General features: G+C 46.1%; 4 non-coding genes across 4 annotated transcripts; all 4 read right to left on the reverse strand.

Annotated features, from left to right (window-relative positions):
- Positions 1-1,782: 1,782 nt before the first annotated feature.
- Positions 1,783-1,972, reverse strand: LOC130323753 (U2 spliceosomal RNA). Its single transcript, XR_008868960.1, has one exon. It is a non-coding gene; the product is annotated as a U2 spliceosomal RNA (small nuclear RNA).
- Positions 1,973-4,201: 2,229 nt separating this feature from the next.
- Positions 4,202-4,392, reverse strand: LOC130323750 (U2 spliceosomal RNA). Its single transcript, XR_008868957.1, has one exon. It is a non-coding gene; the product is annotated as a U2 spliceosomal RNA (small nuclear RNA).
- A 2,090-nt stretch (positions 4,393-6,482) lies between these two features.
- LOC130323751 (U2 spliceosomal RNA) lies at positions 6,483-6,673 on the reverse strand. The gene has a single exon (XR_008868958.1). It is a non-coding gene; the product is annotated as a U2 spliceosomal RNA (small nuclear RNA).
- A 2,094-nt stretch (positions 6,674-8,767) lies between these two features.
- Positions 8,768-8,958, reverse strand: LOC130323752 (U2 spliceosomal RNA). Its single transcript, XR_008868959.1, has one exon. It is a non-coding gene; the product is annotated as a U2 spliceosomal RNA (small nuclear RNA).
- Positions 8,959-9,804: the final 846 nt, after the last annotated feature.

Below are 9,804 nucleotides of genomic sequence, written 5' to 3' on the forward strand. Positions count from 1 at the left end.
CAAGCACACACCTACCTTTGTTGCCTGCAGATGCCTCCTTGGCTGTCCCCAAACGGTATCAAACCAACACCCACGGGAAGCTGTAAGCATAGAGGACATGCCTGCACCCCATTGGACTTACCTGTGTGGGTTAAATCCGGGTTATTTGACAACCTATGGCGGTGATGATTCTGCTCAGGCAGAGCAGTGCTGATGCTCCTCATAAAGCTGTCGCTGCTGTGAAGGTTCTAGGTGACATCACAAATCCCTATGGTTACATACACAACAAAGCTGGGTTGTTGTTGTTTACACTCTGCAAGGCCTGTGGAAGTGAGTGACATCATAGCACTGTAGTTCTGAGGGTTCTAGATGGATGCAACAATCTCCTGTTGCTTCTATGAAGGCCATAATAGACGACATCACCAAACAGCTCCATAGTCACATACACAGCAAAGGAGAGATGTTGTTTACACCTAGTGATGTCAGTGGTATTGAGTGACATCACAGCACAGTGCTAAGGCTCCTGGGCCTGGACACAGCAGCGGCTGCAATATCTCAACGGAGAATACGTTTATATATATGTGTGTGTGTGCGCGTATATATATATATATATATATATATATATATATATATTTCTCCGCCGAAATCACTTTTAAACCCATTTCCACCTTTTTTTCCCTTCTCTTCCTCTTACTTTTTTTTCACGTTTTTTTACGTTTTTCTCCTTTTCGCCTCTTTTCTGGGCGTATTATTCTTCTTTTTCTTCTTTTTTTTCGTCTAATGCATACCCCATCAGTGCAGCAATGCTTATTCAATACCGCCAGCAGATGGAGACACTGGGGGATAATTTTCTAAGGATTTATACTGATTTTTCCTGTCTGAATTTGTCGCACAGAAAGTTGCAGGCCAAATATGTGTGACATTTCTGCGACTTTAGCTTCTAGAGCATTTTTACAACATTATACATAGGTGCTGAATACATAAAAAGCGACTGTTCAGCGACAGACAAGTCGCATCGGCTGAAAGTAGGCCAGAATGTCAGTCCATGTTGGAGCAGGTTTAGATACAGTCTAAAGTATAGATCTCAAAGTCTGTGCACAGAATTTAGCAAGGGCCTCGCACCTTCTGATGCATCAGGTAGGTGCACAATAGCATAGCCTAACCCTCTGTACTTTGGTCTATATTGATGCGGGACATAGACAGCCAGCTGATGACCAATCCATTAGTGCAATGGATGGCTGGAAGCATTTGTCTTTGCCTTTGCAATACCACAGAAGCAATGCATGGTCAATGTACAGCAATGACACACCTGTGTGAACAGCCAGGAGACCCCCCCCCCCCCCCCCCCCATGTTATGTTACATAGTTACATAGTTAGTACGGTCGAAAAAAGACATATGTCCATCAAGTTCAACCAGGGAATTAAGGGGTAGGGGTGTGGCGCGATATTGGGGAAGGGATGAGATTTTATATTTCTTCATAAGCATTAATCTTATTTTGTCAATTAGGAACATTCAGCACCCACCCGCTATCAAGGCAGCTGCCTATCATGTCATGCCCTACCTGCACAGGTGTGCTGGCTACTCAAATGATCCAATTAAGGAGGCCATTTAGTCAGCAGCAGCAGAAGTCCTGTGCCTGGACGCTCCAACAGCGGCCAGACACAAGCAGAAGCAGCAGAAGCAGCAGCAGCAGCACCTTTTGTTTTTTGGCTGCAGCAGCAAGGCCCACAGGGCTGGCTAGCTGGCTAGCCAGCAAGCAGGTAGCAATGAAAGTAGGAATCTTTCTTTTTAACCCTGTAAGGGGGTGGTGCACTGTACCCGAAGATACTGCCATATCGGGTCAATGCATAGGGCGACGGAAGCAAGCTTCGAAATCGGCCCCCGTTCTCAAAAATCCATTTAATATATGGTCCCCAGATAGGGGACGTATCAGATATTAAACTGATAAGAACAGATTTTTTTTTTTTTTTTTTTTTTTTATCTAAAGCCGAGGAACGTGCTTTCGATTCACCCAAAGTGCAAGAAAAAGTGCAAACGTGTTACACTAAAAAAACGTGCACAAAGGATGCGGTCTATCGCAAGCCCTACTGATAAGAACAGATACTACACTTGATCTTAGCCAAAAGGCCGAGAAGCGATAACCGTGAAAGGGGCGGGCCCAACAAGGTCCCCTTCATGGGCACTATCACTGCTTGCTGTCAGGGAGGCTGCCAGACAATTTTCCATGCACACTCTGGGCTGGGGGGCAGTCAACCACCAGTACACACAGCAGAACCTAAACCCATACCATTATTGCTAAGCAGCAAGACAGGGGCCCATTGCACTCCCACGGGGCCTTTTTAAATGCAATCCATAACCCGGATTTGCCAGGAACCCTTCTTACTCCTCCTACTTGCATGTGACACTGGGCTTAGGATCTGCATAGGAAACACACACACAAGCACACACCTACCTTTGTTGCCTGCAGATGCCTCCTTGGCTGTCCCCAAACGGTATCAAACCAACACCCACGGGAAGCTGTAAGCATAGAGGACATGCCTGCACCCCATTGGACTTACCTGTGTGGGTTAAATCCGGGTTATTTGACAACCTATGGCGGTGATGGTTCTGCTCAGGCAGAGCAGTGCTGATGCTCCTCATAAAGCTGTCGCTGCTGTGAAGGTTCTAGGTGACATCACAAATCCCTATGGTTACATACACAACAAAGCTGGGTTGTTGTTGTTTACACTCTGCAAGGCCTGTGGAAGTGAGTGACATCATAGCACTGTAGTTCTGAGGGTTCTAGATGGATGCAACAATCTCCTGTTGCTTCTATGAAGGCCATAATAGACAACATCACCAAACAGCTCCATAGTCACATACACAGCAAAGGAGAGATGTTGTTTACACCTAGTGATGTCAGTGGTATTGAGTGACATCACAGCACAGTGCTAAGGCTCCTGGGCCTGGACACAGCAGCGGCTGCAATATCTCAACGGAGAATACGTTTATATATATGTGTGTGTGTGCGCGTATATATATATATATATATATATATATATATATATTTCTCCGCCGAAATCACTTTTAAACCCATTTCCACCTTTTTTTCCCTTCTCTTCCTCTTACTTTTTTTTCACGTTTTTTTACGTTTTTCTCCTTTTCGCCTCTTTTCTGGGCGTATTATTCTTCTTTTTCTTCTTTTTTTTCGTCTAATGCATACCCCATCAGTGCAGCAATGCTTATTCAATACCGCCAGCAGATGGAGACACTGGGGGATAATTTTCTAAGGATTTATACTGATTTTTCCTGTCTGAATTTGTCGCACAGAAAGTTGCAGGCCAAATATGTGTGACATTTCTGCGACTTTAGCTTCTAGAGCATTTTTACAACATTATACATAGGTGCTGAATACATAAAAAGCGACTGTTCAGCGACAGACAAGTCGCATCGGCTGAAAGTAGGCCAGAATGTCAGTCCATGTTGGAGCAGGTTTAGATACAGTCTAAAGTATAGATCTCAAAGTCTGTGCACAGAATTTAGCAAGGGCCTCGCACCTTCTGATGCATCAGGTAGGTGCACAATAGCATAGCCTAACCCTCTGTACTTTGGTCTATATTGATGCGGGACATAGACAGCCAGCTGATGACCAATCCATTAGTGCAATGGATGGCTGGAAGCATTTGTCTTTGCCTTTGCAATACCACAGAAGCAATGCATGGTCAATGTACAGCAATGACACACCTGTGTGAACAGCCAGGAGACCCCCCCCCCCCCCCCCCATGTTATGTTACATAGTTACATAGTTAGTACGGTCGAAAAAAGACATATGTCCATCAAGTTCAACCAGGGAATTAAGGGGTAGGGGTGTGGCGCGATATTGGGGAAGGGATGAGATTTTATATTTCTTCATAAGCATTAATCTTATTTTGTCAATTAGGAACATTCAGCACCCACCCGCTATCAAGGCAGCTGCCTATCATGTCATGCCCTACCTGCACAGGTGTGCTGGCTACTCAAATGATCCAATTAAGGAGGCCATTTAGTCAGCAGCAGCAGAAGTCCTGTGCCTGGACGCTCCAACAGGGGCCAGACACAAGCAGAAGCAGAAGCAGCAGAAGCAGCAGCAGCACCACCTTTTGTTTTTTGGCTGCAGCAGCAAGGCCCACAGGGCTGGCTAGCTGGCTAGCCAGCAAGCAGGTAGCAATGAAAGTAGGAATCTTTCTTTTTAACCCTGTAAGGGGGTGGTGCACTGTACCCGAAGATACTGCCATATCGGGTCAATGCATAGGGCGACGGAAGCAAGCTTCGAAATCGGCCCCCGTTCTCAAAAATCCATTTAATATATGGTCCCCAGATAGGGGACGTATCAGATATTAAACTGATAAGAACAGATACTACACTTGATCTTAGCCAAAAGGCCGAGAAGCGATAACCGTGAAAGGGGCGGGCCCAACAAGGTCCCCTTCATGGGCACTATCACTGCTTGCTGTCAGGGAGGCTGCCAGACAATTTTCCATGCACACTCTGGGCTGGGGGGCAGTCAACCACCAGTACACACAGCAGAACCTAAACCCATACCATTATTGCTAAGCAGCAAGACAGGGGCCCATTGCACTCCCACGGGGCCTTTTTAAATGCAATCCATAACCCGGATTTGCCAGGAACCCTTCTTACTCCTCCTACTTGCATGTGACACTGGGCTTAGGATCTGCATAGGAAACACACACACAAGCACACACCTACCTTTGTTGCCTGCAGATGCCTCCTTGGCTGTCCCCAAACGGTATCAAACCAACACCCACGGGAAGCTGTAAGCATAGAGGACATGCCTGCACCCCATTGGACTTACCTGTGTGGGTTAAATCCGGGTTATTTGACAACCTATGGCGGTGATGATTCTGCTCAGGCAGAGCAGTGCTGATGCTCCTCATAAAGCTGTCGCTGCTGTGAAGGTTCTAGGTGACATCACAAATCCCTATGGTTACATACACAACAAAGCTGGGTTGTTGTTGTTTACACTCTGCAAGGCCTGTGGAAGTGAGTGACATCATAGCACTGTAGTTCTGAGGGTTCTAGATGGATGCAACAATCTCCTGTTGCTTCTATGAAGGCCATAATAGACGACATCACCAAACAGCTCCATAGTCACATACACAGCAAAGGAGAGATGTTGTTTACACCTAGTGATGTCAGTGGTATTGAGTGACATCACAGCACAGTGCTAAGGCTCCTGGGCCTGGACACAGCAGCGGCTGCAATATCTCAACGGAGAATACGTTTATATATATGTGTGTGTGTGCGCGTATATATATATATATATATATATATATATATATATATATATATATTCTCCGCCGAAATCACTTTTAAACCCATTTCCACCTTTTTTTCCCTTCTCTTCCTCTTACTTTTTTTTCACGTTTTTTTACGTTTTTCTCCTTTTCGCCTCTTTTCTGGGCGTATTATTCTTCTTTTTCTTCTTTTTTTTCGTCTAATGCATACCCCATCAGTGCAGCAATGCTTATTCAATACCGCCAGCAGATGGAGACACTGGGGGATAATTTTCTAAGGATTTATACTGATTTTTCCTGTCTGAATTTGTCGCACAGAAAGTTGCAGGCCAAATATGTGTGACATTTCTGCGACTTTAGCTTCTAGAGCATTTTTACAACATTATACATAGGTGCTGAATACATAAAAAGCGACTGTTCAGCGACAGACAAGTCGCATCGGCTGAAAGTAGGCCAGAATGTCAGTCCATGTTGGAGCAGGTTTAGATACAGTCTAAAGTATAGATCTCAAAGTCTGTGCACAGAATTTAGCAAGGGCCTCGCACCTTCTGATGCATCAGGTAGGTGCACAATAGCATAGCCTAACCCTCTGTACTTTGGTCTATATTGATGCGGGACATAGACAGCCAGCTGATGACCAATCCATTAGTGCAATGGATGGCTGGAAGCATTTGTCTTTGCCTTTGCAATACCACAGAAGCAATGCATGGTCAATGTACAGCAATGACACACCTGTGTGAACAGCCAGGAGACCCCCCCCCCCCCCCCCCCCATGTTATGTTACATAGTTACATAGTTAGTACGGTCGAAAAAAGACATATGTCCATCAAGTTCAACCAGGGAATTAAGGGGTAGGGGTGTGGCGCGATATTGGGGAAGGGATGAGATTTTATATTTCTTCATAAGCATTAATCTTATTTTGTCAATTAGGAACATTCAGCACCCACCCGCTATCAAGGCAGCTGCCTATCATGTCATGCCCTACCTGCACAGGTGTGCTGGCTACTCAAATGATCCAATTAAGGAGGCCATTTAGTCAGCAGCAGCAGAAGTCCTGTGCCTGGACGCTCCAACAGCGGCCAGACACAAGCAGAAGCAGCAGAAGCAGCAGCAGCAGCACCACCTTTTGTTTTTTGGCTGCAGCAGCAAGGCCCACAGGGCTGGCTAGCTGGCTAGCCAGCAAGCAGGTAGCAATGAAAGTAGGAATCTTTCTTTTTAACCCTGTAAGGGGGTGGTGCACTGTACCCGAAGATACTGCCATATCGGGTCAATGCATAGGGCGACGGAAGCAAGCTTCGAAATCGGCCCCCGTTCTCAAAAATCCATTTAATATATGGTCCCCAGATAGGGGACGTATCAGATATTAAACTGATAAGAACAGATACTACACTTGATCTTAGCCAAAAGGCCGAGAAGCGATAACCGTGAAAGGGGCGGGCCCAACAAGGTCCCCTTCATGGGCACTATCACTGCTTGCTGTCAGGGAGGCTGCCAGACAATTTTCCATGCACACTCTGGGCTGGGGGGCAGTCAACCACCAGTACACACAGCAGAACCTAAACCCATACCATTATTGCTAAGCAGCAAGACAGAGGCCCATTGCACTCCCACGGGGCCTTTTTAAATGCAATCCATAACCCGGATTTGCCAGGAACCCTTCTTACTCCTCCTACTTGCATGTGACACTGGGCTTAGGATCTGCATAGGAAACACACACACAAGCACACACCTACCTTTGTTGCCTGCAGATGCCTCCTTGGCTGTCCCCAAACGGTATCAAACCAACACCCACGGGAAGCTGTAAGCATAGAGGACATGCCTGCACCCCATTGGACTTACCTGTGTGGGTTAAATCCGGGTTATTTGACAACCTATGGCGGTGATGGTTCTGCTCAGGCAGAGCAGTGCTGATGCTCCTCATAAAGCTGTCGCTGCTGTGAAGGTTCTAGGTGACATCACAAATCCCTATGGTTACATACACAACAAAGCTGGGTTGTTGTTGTTTACACTCTGCAAGGCCTGTGGAAGTGAGTGACATCATAGCACTGTAGTTCTGAGGGTTCTAGATGGATGCAACAATCTCCTGTTGCTTCTATGAAGGCCATAATAGACGACATCACCAAACAGCTCCATAGTCACATACACAGCAAAGGAGAGATGTTGTTTACACCTAGTGATGTCAGTGGTATTGAGTGACATCACAGCACAGTGCTAAGGCTCCTGGGCCTGGACACAGCAGCGGCTGCAATATCTCAACGGAGAATACGTTTATATATATGTGTGTGTGTGCGCGTATATATATATATATATATATATATATATATATATATATATATATATATTTCTCCGCCGAAATCACTTTTAAACCCATTTCCACCTTTTTTTCCCTTCTCTTCCTCTTACTTTTTTTTCACGTTTTTTTACGTTTTTCTCCTTTTCGCCTCTTTTCTGGGCGTATTATTCTTCTTTTTCTTCTTTTTTTTCGTCTAATGCATACCCCATCAGTGCAGCAATGCTTATTCAATACCGCCAGCAGATGGAGACACTGGGGGATAATTTTCTAAGGATTTATACTGATTTTTCCTGTCTGAATTTGTCGCACAGAAAGTTGCAGGCCAAATATGTGTGACATTTCTGCGACTTTAGCTTCTAGAGCATTTTTACAACATTATACATAGGTGCTGAATACATAAAAAGCGACTGTTCAGCGACAGACAAGTCGCATCGGCTGAAAGTAGGCCAGAATGTCAGTCCATGTTGGAGCAGGTTTAGATACAGTCTAAAGTATAGATCTCAAAGTCTGTGCACAGAATTTAGCAAGGGCCTCGCACCTTCTGATGCATCAGGTAGGTGCACAATAGCATAGCCTAACCCTCTGTACTTTGGTCTATATTGATGCGGGACATAGACAGCCAGCTGATGACCAATCCATTAGTGCAATGGATGGCTGGAAGCATTTGTCTTTGCCTTTGCAATACCACAGAAGCAATGCATGGTCAATGTACAGCAATGACACACCTGTGTGAACAGCCAGGAGACCCCCCCCCCCCCCCCCCCATGTTATGTTACATAGTTACATAGTTAGTACGGTCGAAAAAAGACATATGTCCATCAAGTTCAACCAGGGAATTAAGGGGTAGGGGTGTGGCGCGATATTGGGGAAGGGATGAGATTTTATATTTCTTCATAAGCATTAATCTTATTTTGTCAATTAGGAACATTCAGCACCCACCCGCTATCAAGGCAGCTGCCTATCATGTCATGCCCTACCTGCACAGGTGTGCTGGCTACTCAAATGATCCAATTAAGGAGGCCATTTAGTCAGCAGCAGCAGAAGTCCTGTGCCTGGACGCTCCAACAGCGGCCAGACACAAGCAGAAGCAGCAGAAGCAGCAGCAGCAGCACCACCTTTTGTTTTTTGGCTGCAGCAGCAAGGCCCACAGGGCTGGCTAGCTGGCTAGCCAGCAAGCAGGTAGCAATGAAAGTAGGAATCTTTCTTTTTAACCCTGTAAGGGGGTGGTGCACTGTACCCGAAGATACTGCCATATCGGGTCAATGCATAGGGCGACGGAAGCAAGCTTCGAAATCGGCCCCCGTTCTCAAAAATCCATTTAATATATGGTCCCCAGATAGGGGACGTATCAGATATTAAACTGATAAGAACAGATACTACACTTGATCTTAGCCAAAAGGCCGAGAAGCGATAACCGTGAAAGGGGCGGGCCCAACAAGGTCCCCTTCATGGGCACTATCACTGCTTGCTGTCAGGGAGGCTGCCAGACAATTTTCCATGCACACTCTGGGCTGGGGGGCAGTCAACCACCAGTACACACAGCAGAACCTAAACCCATACCATTATTGCTAAGCAGCAAGACAGGGGCCCATTGCACTCCCACGGGGCCTTTTTAAATGCAATCCATAACCCGGATTTGCCAGGAACCCTTCTTACTCCTCCTACTTGCATGTGACACTGGGCTTAGGATCTGCATAGGAAACACACACACAAGCACACACCTACCTTTGTTGCCTGCAGATGCCTCCTTGGCTGTCCCCAAACGGTATCAAACCAACACCCACGGGAAGCTGTAAGCATAGAGGACATGCCTGCACCCCATTGGACTTACCTGTGTGGGTTAAATCCGGGTTATTTGACAACCTATGGCGGTGATGGTTCTGCTCAGGCAGAGCAGTGCTGATGCTCCTCATAAAGCTGTCGCTGCTGTGAAGGTTCTAGGTGACATCACAAATCCCTATGGTTACATACACAACAAAGCTGGGTTGTTGTTGTTTACACTCTGCAAGGCCTGTGGAAGTGAGTGACATCATAGCACTGTAGTTCTGAGGGTTCTAGATGGATGCAACAATCTCCTGTTGCTTCTATGAAGGCCATAATAGACGACATCACCAAACAGCTCCATAGTCACATACACAGCAAAGGAGAGATGTTGTTTACACCTAGTGATGTCAGTGGTATTGAGTGACATCACAGCACAGTGCTAAGGCTCCTGGGCCTGGACACAGCAGCGGCTGCAATATCTCAACGGAGAATAC

The sequence above is a fragment of the Hyla sarda genome, unplaced genomic scaffold (assembly GCF_029499605.1).
Source record: "Hyla sarda isolate aHylSar1 unplaced genomic scaffold, aHylSar1.hap1 scaffold_2540, whole genome shotgun sequence".
NCBI lineage: Eukaryota > Metazoa > Chordata > Amphibia > Anura > Hylidae > Hyla > Hyla sarda.